The sequence below is a fragment of the Pinus tabuliformis genome, chromosome 8 (assembly GCF_031772625.1).
Source record: "Pinus tabuliformis cultivar Carrire ecotype Pingquan chromosome 8, CPIR1, whole genome shotgun sequence".
Taxonomy (NCBI): Eukaryota; Viridiplantae; Streptophyta; class Pinopsida; order Pinales; family Pinaceae; genus Pinus; species Pinus tabuliformis.
Genome location: NC_142294.1, coordinates 1,478,301,058 through 1,478,317,488, shown reverse-complemented (window position 1 = coordinate 1,478,317,488; position 16,431 = coordinate 1,478,301,058).

Here is a 16,431-nt window from a genome sequence, read left to right as displayed (position 1 = left end):
AATATGTGTTTAGCAGATATCCAATATGAGGTGGTTTTGGCTTAGTCATGAATTGACTCAAAGTGTTTACTACATAGCATATGTCTGGATGAGTGTTCACAAGGAACATTAGAGCCCCAATCAGTTGTCTATACTGAGATGGATTTTCTAAGTCTGGTCCTGCAGCATCTCCACATAATTTATTGAAGTTCATTTCCATTGGAGTGACCATAGACTTACACTCAGTCATTCGAAATCTTTCCAGCAACTTTACAATGTATTTTCCTTGTGAAAGGAAAATCTTACCAAGCTTTCAAGACCCAAAAAGTAGTGCATGAGACCAAGATCTTTCATCTCAAATTCAGAGGCTAGCTTCCTCTTACATTCGATCATCAGAGGCTCACTACTTGTCAAAAATAGATCGTCAACATATAAAACCAAAATCAATGGGATACCTTGGACTACCTTGAAATAGAGGTTGGGATTGACATTGCTTCTTGTGAATCCCAACTTACTAAGTAACTGTCAATACATGCATACCAAGCTTGGGGAGCTTGCTTCAAGCCAGACAATGCCTTCTTCAACCTGCAGACATGTGTTCTTCAATCTTCCACTTCGAATCCTTGTGGTTGTTCAACATATACCTCTTCCTGTAACATACCATAAAGGAATGCAGTCTTTACGTCCATCTGATTAAGAGACCATCTTTGACTTGCAGCAAGGGAAACTATAGAACATATTGTTGTATATCGAGATACAAGAGCAAATATGCCATCATAATCTTCTTCCTCTTTCTGAGAGAAGCCTCGAGCCACGAACCTTGCTTTATATTCCTCAATGCTGCCATCAATTCCATGTTTGATTTTAAATAACCATTTTGAAATCACAACAAACTTCCCTTTTTGTCTAGGTACAACGTCCCATACACCATTTTTCATAATTGATTCATATTCTTCAGCCATAGCATCCTTCCAAACTTGTTCTTTTGCAACTTCTTCGAATGTGGATGGTTCATCGTGAATCATAATACTCATAACAATAACATATCCCTGATACCTGCATGGTTGTTTCTTTTCTCGGTATGATATGCAAATGGGGACATTTCTTTCAGTATCCTGTAAAGTATCTCAAATCCAAAGTGGTATCTTCTTGGAGGGAGGATCACTTGGAGGAGGATCTAACAGATCCATAGGCCCTATGGGATCATCAACCATATCAGACTCAGGTGTAGATGGACCATCCATAATATCCAAGTCATGATTCTCTCCCTTGGGAGGAGGAGGTGGAGGAAGATATCTTGCTTTACCAAGAGTTTCATCTTCATCAAATGTTACGTCTCTACTAATTTTGACCTTCCTCTGACCAGGAATATAAATTCTATATGATTTAGAATTTTCACAATAACCCACAAATGTGCCTTTTCTACTAGTAGCTTCCAGTTTGTTCCTTTTGTCTTTCGACACGTGAAAATATACTGGGCATCCAAATACACGAAGATGGATGATATCAGGCTTAATGCCTGTGAGTATTTATTAAGGAGTCTTGTTTTCTAATGCTTGATGAGGCACCCGGTTCTGAACATATACATCAATAGATGTCACTTCAGCCTAAAGGAACTTTGGAGCCTTTTGATCTTGTAGCATAGCACAGGCAGCTTCTAATATAGACCCGTTCTTGCTTTCAACTAGACCATTCTGTTCAGGAGTATATGGCACAATTGTTTCCTTCTTAATTATGTCTTTCTTGCAAAATGCTATGAATTCTTTTGACATGTATTCTCCTCCATTATCGGACCTGAAGACTTTGATTCTCTTTCCTGATTGATTTTCGACCAAGGCTTTGAATTCCTTGAATGTTTCAAAGGCTTCATCCTTGTGCTTAAGATAGTATATCCATGTATTTCTTGAGAAGTCGTCGATAAAGGTAATGTAGTAGAGATGACCACCAACAAAATGTACATGCATCAGATGACATATATCATAATGAATGAGATGAAGGATGTCACGAGTTTTGTTCTTACTAGAGGGAAATGCTCCCCTTGTTTTCTTTCCACTTTCACAACCTGGGAAAACTCCATCATGATGAGCCTAAACATCAGGAATACCAGAGACCAATTTCTTTAGTTTCAGAAGTGCATTATAATGAAGATGAGCTAGTCTATGGTGCCATAATTTTCTCAAATGATTAGTATTATGGACCAATGCAAAGAGAGGTCTTATATTGACCCTATAGAATCCTTCAAATCTCGATCCTAGTGTGAAGGCATCCCTCATAGGTGAATCAGTAGCCCAATCTAGAACTTTACCTTTGATGAAGGAAACCCTCATACCTTTTTCTTCCAATGTAGATACAGATACCAGATTCTTCATTAAACCTGGTTCATACATGAAATCATGCAGTAGAACTGATTCCCCAGAATTTAGATGAAATTTGATGGACCCAAAACCTTTCACCGGATGAGTATATTTGTCTTCAAGAATGATATTTAGCTTAGTCTCCCTCTCTACCAGATTAGAGATGACTTCTTTATAACCAGAGAAATGATGAGTGGCCCCACTATCAACCAACCAACTGTCCCACGAATCCGGTGGAGAAGAACTAGTAAGAGTAGAAATGAGAATGTATTCAGATTTATTTACTGCATTACTTTCATACCTGGGAGCCTTTGACTTCTTTTGAGAAGGGTGATGTTCTTCACGATCACTTGAGGAGTCTCTTCTAAATATTCTATCATAGTTCTTCCTTTGATAGTATTTTCTTCTTTTTTCATTATAGTTTCTTCTAGTGTTGTAGTGATGTCTTTTGTTCTTCTCGGGACAGTCACGAGCAAAGTGACCTTTCTTATGGAAATAGAAGCATTCAACCTGAGATAATGATTTGTCATTTCTTCTTTTTGAGTTTTGAGAAGGAGGCTTCTGTGATGGACCTCCTTTTGTCTTCTTCTTCTTTTCATGAGTGATATATGTAACGGGCTCTCCCTCTTCATGCTTTTGAATCCTTCCTCTTGCTATCATCCTAAATTCTTCTTGTGTGAGCTTCATAGCAATTTCGTCAAATGTCGGAAGGAAATTACTGTTGATGATTGTAGTAATGAAGGTTTACCAAATGGGAGGGAGACCTCTAAGAGTCACAACCACAAGCTCCCTATCTGGCACATTTTCTCCAACCCTTTGCAATTGATCTCTAAGGCGGGAGATTCAAATATGTAGGATTGAATCGTTTCCCCTTTGTTCATCTTAGTTTCCTTGAGTTGATCTATCAGAGTGATGATTTCATTCAAGTTGTTAACTTCATACATGCCGACTATCTTATCATACATATCTTTAGAATTTCGTAAATTCAAAACATAAGCAAGTAAATGATATTGTAAACCATCAACTATAATTTGCTTTACTTTAAACTCACCTTTCTTGTACCTGTTCTTGAGAGAAGCAAAAGTGTTTTTTGGAGGCTCAGGCATCCTTCCTTGAATGTATTCCAACACATCATTGTTTTCAGCTATGATCTCCAATCTGGCTTTCCATGCAACAAATTTTGATGCATCACCCAACTTTTCATGCTCCTTGAAGGTAGAGGACGACATCTTGACCTTGAATAGGATATGTACTTTCTAACGAAGATGGTTTGAAAGCTTGTCTTCTCTTGGGCTTGAATTTCACCTTAGCTCTGATCCCATGTTAAATTTTCAGATTGTTCTATGTTGTATCAGTTACTTTAGCCCAATTTATCTTTTCATTAACAATGCATTCAATTTGTCAGCAGTATAATCAATCATAAATGTAACTGAAGAAATAAAAATATATGCAGTGATAGAGAAGACAACAACACAACCATAAGAGATAGCAGATTGGTCCAAGACTAGGGAAAAACCCCACTAGGGGGAAACCCTTTCAAATCTTCTTCTTTAGTAGATCGTCATAAAAAGATTTCAGCAGAGAGTACAATGACCTCAATACATATGATTTGCAGCGGATAACAATGAACCAGATCTACAAATCTACAGATTTGTTATAACAGAAGAGAAACCCAAATCTACCATATCACTGAAGCCAATTGATGTTAAGATGTCAAAACCTTAGATCTGAACTGGGTCGCTCTCATCTACACTGTCTGCGAGCGAATGATGCTATTGGGTCGCTCTCACGAATACAATGTGAGAGTGACTGTAACTGCAGAGTCCCACTTAGGAGATCTCTATCCATGCGACTCTAGCACTGAACTGCAAATACCCAAAGTCGCTCCCTTATCAAGCTGTGTGAGTGACCAGAGAGCTAAAGTCGCACCCTGAGTTGTGCGAGTGACTGGGGATCATATCCTTCTGATTTGCCTCTAAACCTAGAGTCACTCTCACTGAACTATCTCCAAGTGACCAAAGATCCAAAGTCACTCTCTGGCCTACTCTGTGCCTGTGACCGGGGACGAAAAACTCAATATCTGTGCTAGCAACCGAGATCCAAAAAACCCTAACCCAGAGCGAACCTTTCGCCTGTAATTTTGGACCCAATGCGAACTTCTGCTGATGAACCTGTGCGAGCCAAAACAAAATAAAAGAATAGAAAGATGATGATAATGTGATCAAATGAACTTGAGGTTGCTTCCTTTTATAGGTTTTCCTGAGGGTTAACTTGGGGTTAAGATTGACCCAAGCAGTTACTCATGTGGTTAGGGCCGACCCATTCCATAATGTATGCATGAATAAAATAATTCAAATCTTAACTTCTGTTTAACCAAATTAGGTGATATTTAGGATGATTTCGGTCATGAAAAGAGGAATTTAATGCACATATTATCTTGATCATCTGAGTTGTCCAATGTGGAATTTGACTCTAGTTGCAAAAATTAACACTCCCTCTCAACTAGGAAGAATTCCACCTTTCAATATTTGTCAGTCTCTGCTCAACTCTATCTGCTGAAACTTTCTTGGATCTAGAAGAAGAATCAGGGAGCAATATCTTCCACCCTTATCTAGCAATAAGATAACTCATCATACAAGGGAGTAAACCCTCAACCCTTGAATCATATCAGGTTATCTCAACCCATCCTATTGCCTACTGATCTTCCCATCAATGACCCTGAATAGTCATGTGGTAGAACACCTGCATCATAATCACCTTGGGTTGTACACCCCCAAGTACACTCTCACTCGTTGGCCAAACGAGGAGTGGTACTCCCAACAAGCCCGACTTGTGGGTATGATGCCAACTAGGGTATACTCTGCAAATACCAAGATAGGGTGAGCTACAACTCCAACCCTATGGGTAACAGATAGGGATAACACCCTATTGTCCAGAGTTCCCTCAACCCCAGGAGCCCTCCATCTCGATTCCTCACCCTGGGAGCTCAAATAGGGTAGGAAGAGTTGGCTCAGTGTTCTCGATCAGCGCTGCCCCTCATCCGGAGGGGACACATCCATCAGTACAGCTGATCTATGAAGACCAAGAACTTTCTCTTAGGTAATTCCTTTATGAGAATATCTGCAATCTGTTCATCTGTCGATATGTGATGGAGCTTGACAACTCCTCTCTGTATCATGTCTCGAATGAAGTGATATTGAATCTCAATATGCTTGGACTTGTCATGAAACATAGGATTTTCTGCCAAACGGATCCCACTCTTGTTGTCACAGTATATCACTGTAGTATCCAGGACCTGCTCAAGTAGCTCTCTAAAGAGCTTTCTCAACTAGACTGCTTCACAGCTAGCCATGATAGCATCAATGTATTCTTCTGCGACTGTGCTTGATGCTACAAACTTTTGTTTCCTGCTCATCCATGATATCATGGCAGATCCAAGGCTAAAGTAGCATCCATATGTACTATTTTTGTCAATAACATTTCCGACCCAATGAGCATTAACGTATCCATGAAGTTGAACATTTCCTATAGAATACCTCAAGCCAAGTGTAATCGACCCATGCAAATATCTCAATATGTGTTTAGCAGTTATCCAATGTGAGTGGTGGGGCTCAATCATGAATTGACTCAAAGTGTTTATTGCATAGCATATGTCTGGATGAGTGTTCACAAGGAGCATTAGAGCCCAAATTAGCTGTCTGTATTGAGATGGATTTTCTAAGTTTGGTTCTGTAGCATCTCCACATAATTTCTTGAAGTTCATTTCCATTGGAGTGACCATAGATTTACATTCAGTCATTCCAAATATTTCCAGCAACTTTACAATGTATTTTTCTCATGAAAGGAGAAACTTACCATGATTTTGCCACACTTCAAGACCCAAAAAGTAATGCATGAGACCAAGGTATTTCATCTCAAATTCAGAGGTTAGCTTCCTCTTACATTCGATCATTAGAGGCTCACTACATGTCAAAAATACACCATCAACATATAAAACCAAAATCAATGGCATACCTTGGACTACCTTGAGGTAGAGGTTGGTATCGACATTGCTTCTTGTGACTCCCAGCTTCACTAAGTAACTGTCAATACATGCATACCAATCTCGAGGAGCTTGCTTCAAGCCATACAATGCCTTCTTCAACCTGCAAACATGTGTTCTTCGATCTTTCACTTCGAATCCTTGTGGTTGCTCAACATATACCTCTTCCTATAACATGCCATGAAGGAATGCACTCTTTACATCCATCTGATGAAGAGTCCATCTCTGACTTGTAACAAGGGAAACTATAGAACAAATTGTTGTATATCAAGCTACAGGAGAAAAATTCCATCATAATCTTCTCCCTCTTTCTGAGAGAAGCCTCGAGCCATGAAACTTGCTTTATATTTCTCAATGCTTCCATCAATTCTGTGTTTGATTTTAAATAACCATTTTGAAGTCACAACATACTTCCATTTTGGTCTAGCTACAATGTCCCATACATCATTTTTCATAATTGATTCATATTCTTTAGCCATAACATCCTTCCAAACTTGTTCTTTTGCAGCTTCTTCGAATGTGGATGGTTGAGTGTGAATCATAGTACTCATAGCAGCAACATATCCCTAATACTTACATCGTTGTTTCTTTTATCTGTATGATCTACGAATGGGGACATTTCCTTTAGTATTCTGTAAAATATCTCGAAGCCAAAGTGGTCTCTTCTTGGAGGGAGGATCACTTAGAGGAGGATCTAATAGATCCATAGGCCCTATGGGATCATCAACCATATTGGAATCAGGTGCAGACGGACCATCCAAAATATCCCAGTCATCATTCTCTCCCTTGGGAGGAGGAGGTGGAGGAAGATCTCTTGCTTTACCAAGAGCTGCATTTTCATCAAATGTTACATCCCTACTAATTTCAACCTTCCTCTGATCCACAAACGTACATTTTCTGCTAGTAGCTTCCAGTTTGTTCCTTTTGTCTTTCGACACATGAAAATATAATGGGCATCCAAATACATGAATATGGATAACATCAGGCTTAGTGCCTGTGAATATTTCTTCAGGAGTCTTCTTTTCTAACTCTTGCTGAGACACCCTGTTATGAACATATACAACAATAGATGTCACTTTAGCCCAAAGGAAATTTGGAACTTTTTTATCATGTAGAAGCAATAATTTTTTATAAGCCTAGCATAGTTTTATTGGGCGAAATTGTTTGCCCTTTGGAAATTTATTGAGGTTTAAAAAAGAAATAATTCACTGAAAACGATTGACGCCGATTTTATATAATTGAAATATTTTAAAATATTAAAAAAATGGAAAGTGTTATAAATTTTATATTCGAAATATAATTTAAATAATAAAATAATGCAACCTCACCACAAAAAAAGTATAGCAATTAAAAAACAAAAAACATGTGTAAGTCATCCAATTAAAAAATAAAAAGGAGTCAAAACTGATCGAGTGTAGAGACAATAATCGACCCCCCAATATCCCATGTCCAAAAGTGCGGCACGTCACACTTGTGTCAGGATCCAAAGGGGCAATTGCTCCATTGAATTTCAATGGAACATGTCAAGTTTTAACTAGTGAACTTGTTAATCTCAATAGCATGTACGCTCATACATAGTACCTTCACGAACGAAATAATATGATTTAAATTATTATATTGTGTAAATTAAATTAAATTTTAAGGTTTTTGAATTATATGGAAGTTTGTTTGTTTTATAATTAGAATAATTATATAAATTAATTGAGTATTAATTTATATAATATATCAAGATACTCATTTTATGATACATGTTATATTATTATGATTAAAAAAACCATAAAAAATATTTAAATTATAATTATCATTATTAATTATGAAAAGAATGAGTTAAATATATACATATTTTTAAAAATTTTAAAAATAGTAAAACAATAATAAACAATAAATATTTAATGGCAATTGTCAACATTACATATTTTTAAATTAAATTGAAATCAAAATTAGTATAATTATTTTTGAGATAAACTCAATTTTCCGTCTTAATTATTAATAAATTATTATTATTAATTATGAAAAGAATGAGTTAAATATATACATCTTTTTAAAAAGTTAAAAAATAGTAAAACGATAATAAACAATAAATATTTAATGACAATTGTCAACATTACATCTTTTTAAATTAAATTGAAATCAAAATTACTATAATTATTTTTGAGATAAACTCAATTCTCCGTCTTAATTATTAATAAAATTAGTGCAACCATATAAATTAAATGGTTGGTAAACACTGATAGGTATCAATTCGCAATAAACATCGAAACACTTACTTTATGACATAAACATTTAAAAAATCATAAAAGCTAATTAAATTATAGTTTTATCTTAAATTCCCCAATTTGGGTGCCCTAGCGCAAATCCCCCACCTCGCCCTAACTCAATGCACATCTACTTCCATGTAGTTGCCATTATGCTTGCCACCCATCGTAGTCTTACTCAGTGCATCATCCCAACGATGATCATTCAAGTGACCTCACATCGCCATCATGGCTACACGTACTAGACATGCAAAGCTTTGGGAAAATGTGCCTCACAATGAACACAAACCACCCCATTTCATTATTCTAGAATGAAATTCCACCATTATTATCAAACAACCCATCTTCAATCTTATGAGGATGAGGTTATCAACAACACCTCACATCATCATATCCTCGATACCTTGCATAATATTGGCAATGGATCTACATAGGTGATGAATTCTTTAAAGCACGTCAGGTGTGTTCTGGTGATGGATCAAATGTTATCTCATGGTCTTAGGAAAATTCTTCATATCGAGGTGCCCATGCCCCTTTATTAGGACTATGTATAGTAGCACTCAAATTCGATCCTCATTAGCTAGGGAATTCACCCAAAGGTTATTTGCAATACAAGTGGTGGAAAATTGGATTGTTTGCACCCTCAACTCGAACTTCTCCAGAGTTAGGATGAGATCCTTATCATTTCAATTCATTGCTTTCTATTTCGAGCTACTATTGTGTTAGCCATTTTTTGGCTACTTTGGTCTAAGGACAGGATCTTGTACACTCATCGACTCATTCCAATCTAACACCCTCATGTTATTTCAGCTCTCCTAATCCTCCTACCTTGTTTTCCCTACTTTCCTTGCACTCTCTTCAAGCCCTCTTTCCCCTCTCTTTCCATCACCTTCCATCCTTCGTGTTCACCTCAAACCCATTTCAACCATCTTCCACCCCCCTACTACTCATTTCTAGTTTCAACCAACCTTTCTCCTTCACGATGACTTGCAAAAATCCCTTAGTTTCTCACCAAGGTAGGGGCAGAGGCCACACCTCCACTTCCTTTCCATCACCCACTAATTCTCCCCTTGTTACCCAACATATAGTTCATAATCAAGCTAGGCAAGTGCAAGCTCAATATGAGAAAATCATACTTGGATTAGTCTTCCAGGAAATAACTCGTTATGAATCCCTTGTCAAGAAAGATCACAAGTATACTCCAGATCAACATGTTCAAGTTGAAACTCAACAATGGATTCCAAACACGAGAATTTCCACCCTCTCCAAGTATGCCAGTGACTTGTAGGTTGTTAATGTCTACTGGCATACCAAAATTCTTATTAGACACATTCTAGCTCATTATCATACAAACTAGCAATAGAACATCCAAAAGCTTGTTGAATTTGAAGGCAGTCTGGAAGATATGGATCAAAAATTTGACATCCTTTTCAAAATGTACAACCACAATTCCTACCCAAGCAACAATCTAGACAACAAACATGAAGGATTTGAATAATTGGCCTCATGTCACCTTTCAACTCTTTTAGCAAGTTTTTCATGTATCCGTCTTGTAAATATATGCTCAATCTCAGTTTGTGTAGTCACTCCATCTTATGCATTTTTTGTCTAAATGATGCTCTCATCCAACAAAAATGGCATAATCCGATGATCTTATTGTTTGACCTTTGGTCTAGCATTCCTCTAGACCAACCATAACAAGAAAGTTTTTTTTTTTTTTCTATATGTAACCTTTTGATGACAGTAATACAAAGTGTCTAATTTAGAAAAATAAATAAATTATTCTTATTATTTATAAAAAGAATTAATATATAAGTTAAACACACACACACACACACACATACACACACACACACACACACACACACACACACACACACACACACACATATATTTAAAACATGAAAGAGAAAACATGATTATTAACAATGGAGATTCACCCCCACTTTATCATGGACATTATTAATACGTAAATAGGTTTTGTTACAATATCATGGGCCAATACCTTGTCTTATAATTACCACATGCCCAAAAAACCACTTGGCATAACTACCTTGGAGATAAATCCCAACCTTTGATTTGTGTATACAACTAAGAATATTCTAAAATATTCCATGGAGGTTAAATGCCTACCATCCACTTAGTAATTATTGATAATTCAATTAAAATTTCGAATTCCCTATTTTAAAATAGACACACCTATTTGCATTATCTCATGGAAATTTTGCCCCTACCATCCACTTAATTATTATTGATAACTAAATTGAAATTCTGGAAGGCCTATTCCAAAATAGACACGCCTATCCACATAATGATGTAATTGTCTACACTATAAGATACACGAGGTTATATATATATCATCCAATATATAAAGCATACATGTGAGGGGGTATTTGTTGTTTACCTCAACAAACTACCACAACCATATAACTTAAATGGTCGATAAATGAAAATAAGTATCAATTCATAATAAGCATTAAAAAACTTACTTGATAATGCATCTCACATCGCTAAAAGAAATCATTAATACTAAATAAACTATAACTTCTTTATTATTATTATTATTATCCCCAAATGGGGGCATGTAACATGGTCATATGGGGGATGGGGGCGGAGATTAGGCCCTCTCATTTATATAAATGAAGGACATGTGGCATATTGTGAGCATGCAGGACAAGCTTCAGAGAAGCTTCGAGATCGAAGAAGATAACCTTATATGCGGGCTAGTGAGGGCGGAAATGTTGTTTGTGAGCTAGGTTATGGGCATACATGAGGATGGTGGAGGTTGCAAAGAGTTTCTGTAGGTCACCAACCTGTGCATGCCTCTTCATCTTTAATTCTCTATGACAAAATATCTCGACTGCAAGTGTATAATTTCTTGTGGAGTTGTTGCTGACCAAACACTCCAAGTGTGGGATCTGGGTGAGCTCGAAAACTGGAGTTAGATCTAGATTTGGTTGGGTTTTGTGTGGAGGGAACAGTTCCTGAATGGGGAAGATGGAGAAGGGTTTCTATTTTGGGGCTCTTCATTTGATACTTGGTAAGTTTTCTTGGCTGCTCGTGTGGTATTCATGGAGTTTCACTTTCTTTAGTAGAGGGGTAGCACTTTGCAGTGGTGATTGTTCCTTGTTGCTTTTATTTGTGGTGGAGGATTGCTTGCGTTACCAAAATTCAAGGTGAGTGGAGACTATAATTGGGATTTGATAACAATTTTTTTGGGTCATAGGATTGGTTTTAGATACACATGAGTTCTTTCTAGTATCTGAAAGACCCTTAGCAGGAGTCAGAGATAGTCTTCTAGGGGGTCACCAGTGTGGTGAGCACAGAGCTTTGTTTTCGGAGCTTATGTGTTTTAGTTTTCTTGCAACGAGTGGGAATTCCTAATCAGTGGTGATAAAAAGAAATTATCCATATGGCCTAGGAGAATTGGGTCTTCGGGTTGGTTCTTAGAGACTCTAGCATGATACTCTCATTCTAGGATGTGTTAAACCAATTTGGGTGAGGTCATTGTTATTGAGAAGAGGGGGTCGACATTCTTCTATGATGCTAATTCAAAGAGGAAAAATGGAAGCTCTTGTTAGGATTTGCTTATCTTGGGCGATGCATGGGTCTAGTTTTGTTGGCACTTGTCTGTTGGGTACCAGGTTCTAGATCTGTGGCCGTATTTCCGCATGTTGTTGGATGTCCAGAAGTGGTCGCAGTGGGGTGGTAGAGCATGGGAGGGTTTAGCCCTAGAGGGCAGTGAGTTGAGCATAAAGGTGAAGCCAAGGATATGGGGGAAGAGGTAGGAGTGGAAGAATATTTAGAGGAGGAGGTGGCCCTCAAACGTGCCCCTTCTCCAAGTTGTGTGGATCTTCCTCCTACTTTCGATGCCTTGGATTCACAACTTTGGCACGTCACCCATCACCTAAAACAATTGGGACATAATTGCCATGATGAATGCAATGATGTCATAGGGTTCACGAATGATTTGCAACATAATCAACATAATATGCATAATCGTTTGGCTTCACGTCGACGGGGCCAGAGAATAATGTATGAGTGATTGGAACTTCTGGAAGGGAGAATGGCTCACGTAGAATTTCATGTACATGGAGAACTAAGGCATCCAGATTCATCGAGTAATGAACCAGATAATCCTACCCTGGTCCATCCTCCGCTCCTTAATGTCTGGTCATTGTATTTACATCTTAGGGATATTTTTGGTCCTTTTGTCTTTCCATTTTTGGGTCGATAGTAGTTTTTGGAACTTTGTATTAAGTTTTTTTGCTCCTCTTTTGGCCAAGAAATCCAGTAGGAGTGAGGCCGGAAGAATAATGAAAGCTGGCAATCTTGTTGTAATCTTTGCATGAATTAATAGAAACTTTTTGATTGACAATATACATACATACATACATACATACATACATACATATACATATACATATATATATATATATATATATATATATATATATATATATATATATATATATATATATATATATATATTATAATAAGTTAAACCTATATACATTTAAAAAAAATGGAATAAGATTCTTAACCCTGAAGGTTTATCCCCACTTTACCATGGAGATTCTTAATTTGTAAATATGATTTATTACAATACCATGGATTATTAATACCACATACCTAAATAACGATAAATTATTTCACATGACACTTGTCCATGTGACATTTTTTTCAATTAATCAATGTAATTAAAAGGAAAAAAGGAGCATAACTATGTTGGAAATAAACCTTAACCTTTGGTTTGCATATGTTATTAAGAATATTCTAAAATATTTTGTTTGTGTATACTATTAAAAATATTTTGAAAAATACTCATAATCATAGAGAAATTATATCCTTCTGTTTCCACTCTTGAGCTCTGCAGAAACCCTAGATCGACCATGCTATGGTATGCCCAAAGGGGGTCTCTCCCCCTTCTCTAGATGAGGTCGTGGCCTTTCAAGCTCTTGTGGTTGCTCTATCGAAAAATTCCTGAAGCAAAGAAGCACATGTAAAGTTTGTGAAGAAGGCAGAGACCATTCCTTCAATGGTTCTCCCTATAGGATTTTAAAGAACACCCCTGGATTTTTCAAATTGAGCTTTGGTTAAAAACTTCATCAGAATGTGGTCGACCCCTCACTCCATGGAAATATGGCTAGATAAGACTTGGAAGTGAATGATGAAGGGTAATATTGGATTGTATGCATGTTGAAATGGATTATTTTCTTTCTTGTTTGAATACAAGGAGGATAAATACATGATCTTTCAAAACAATCACTATTTGTTTGGAGCCCAAGGTATGTACTTTGATAAATGGTCACTGGACCTTGATCCAGATGAAGATATCCTGAATGCAGTCCCTATATGGGTTAAAATTCCTCGGCTCCCACTCTCATGTTGGAGTGATGACTACCTATGAGTTATAGGAAATAAAGTGGGAAAATACTTGGATAGGGATAAACCCAAAGGATCCCAACTTGTGTGTGCTAAGATATATGTGGAGGTAGATATGGAGAAGGGGTTTCCATAACAAATCAACCTCCCCCAAGGGGAATGGACTCACTGCCAAATTCTAGATTATGAGTAGTTACCTTTTAAATGTTGAATTTGCCAAGAATATGGCCATTTTTCAAGAGATTACAAGAAGGCCCAAGCAAGTAAAGGAGTGGATCCGCCTACAAGACGAGAGGAGAAATGGTAGACCTAGAAGAAAGATGGGAATAAAGGAGAATTAGTAGTAGCTAAGCCCCAAACTACACAAGGAAAAAATGTGGCCTCATCATCGACAAATTCATTTGAAGTTTTACAGACCCAAGACAAAAATGAACAAGAATAAATCAACCCAAGCATAAGGAAAGGGACCTCTAGGGAGGAAGTAGTGAATTTGGAAAAAGAAGACGGGGAGATTAAAGATGTTAGGGTCCCACCCTAACCCCATTATTTATATAATGGGATCGAGTCATAGTCAAGAGTTAATAAAGCCCATATTAATAATTGTAAGTGGTTAACCCGCAATTAATGACGGGACCACAGTTAGTTGCAAATGGGCCGTAGTATTAGATAGATGGTATTAATAAAACCCATGGTATTGATCCATGGTATTGCATGTATGAGTCATATATAAAGGATAGAGACTCCTTGCGAAGAGCATCATGCCTTATTTTTGAATCGAGCTCTGCTCTATTGGAGGTTGCCCCCTCGAAGAGGCCAGTGAACATTGCTTTCTGAATAATAAAATATTTGCTGTTGTCTCTCACTATTCTATGTTCTGGGTATCTTTCTTCGCATATTTTGTATTTGGGTATCTTTTTGCAGGTTAAGAGCATAACAAGTGGTATCAAGCACTTTCCAGGACCGGTGGGATCTCCATTTCTTAGCAATTTTTTTTTGGCTAGAGACGTGTTCCGGCGTCTTTAAACCACGGGATCTGTCGTTGAGCGCATAAACCTGCGGATTTGGGGAGGCATGCACGCAGGAAATACAAGAGGTGGTCACGCTTGTTGGACTCCCTTGTAACCCCTGTGGGTACGCCTTCGAGTAGTAGTGCATTAGACAGAACCACGTACGGACTATCTTCCAAGTACCTTCTGGGTATATCGGAAACCCCTTAGCTCCTCCAAAACATTGCCATAGATAAACCGTTGGCCGTCTTGCTGCTACAGTACACCGAGAACATCACTCGGAGAGATTACTCACCCGTACGATAGGGTAGTTGGGTTGTACGGCTAAGGGTACGGTTGATCCTCCTTAGTTAGAGCCCTGAAACATTGGGCCGAGTACTACTGTCAGACCCTTATGTATATTGCGATCTGTAGCACTTGACACTCCTCGAGACCATAGTTCCCTTTTCTATCTTGGGATCACGCATCATCTCTGCCAGATCCGATCGTGCAAAGGGGTGCAGTAGCAACAGACATCAGTCCCACAGTTCTGAGTTAGCAGATCAGCCATTCCGATCTATTAGATCCATCAGATCCGCAGCAACAGTCTGTTCCGTAGCCCAGAGCTATCCGATCCGCCATTCAGATCTCTCAGATCCACCAGATCTGAGTAGTTGTGTGGGGTTCCTATACCGGGGCATAATTTTCGCAGGACTTTTGGCAGCATTGACATTTTGAGGATTTGGCGACTGCAGTATTCATAAGGAAGGAGTAAAACTCCGTTGGTGATCTAGCCCATCAGAATCAGGACGACGAGCTGAGCACGGTGGCACCATTCAATTCTTACTAATTTTTTTTTTTTGGGCGGTCCCAAATCTCAAGAACATCTGATCGGTGAATGGTAGAAACTAGAGCTCAAGCTATGGCCAATGAGAGGATTGACAAACTTGAACTAACCTTGCAATCCATCCAAAGTCAACTTGACAGACTATCTACCCTAATCTCGAAGGGCAAGGAGGAAGCCCACGAGGAGGTGTATAATGGCAATGGACACAGTGAGGGTGAGTCTAGCCACTCTCCTCGCGTCTGGGGCACCCACCAACAATCCCGTCAGCGACCTCCCAATTTGGATATGCATAAATTTGACGGTTCTCACCCAACAGCATGGATAACACAAATGGAGCATTATTTCAATCTGAATAACATCTTAGATAATGAGACTTAGCTTATGGTGGGGAGCATGTACTTAGACAATGAAAGGTGGCAATGGTGGGAATGGCATCAATGTTGCAATGGACCTTTTCTGGCTTGGACCAACTTCAAAAAAGCTCTTACAGACCGCTTTGACTAGGAATCTTCATTTTTGGGTCGTATTACTAAGCTTCGACAGATTGGCACAGTGGATGAATATATTACAGCCTTTGAAGCCT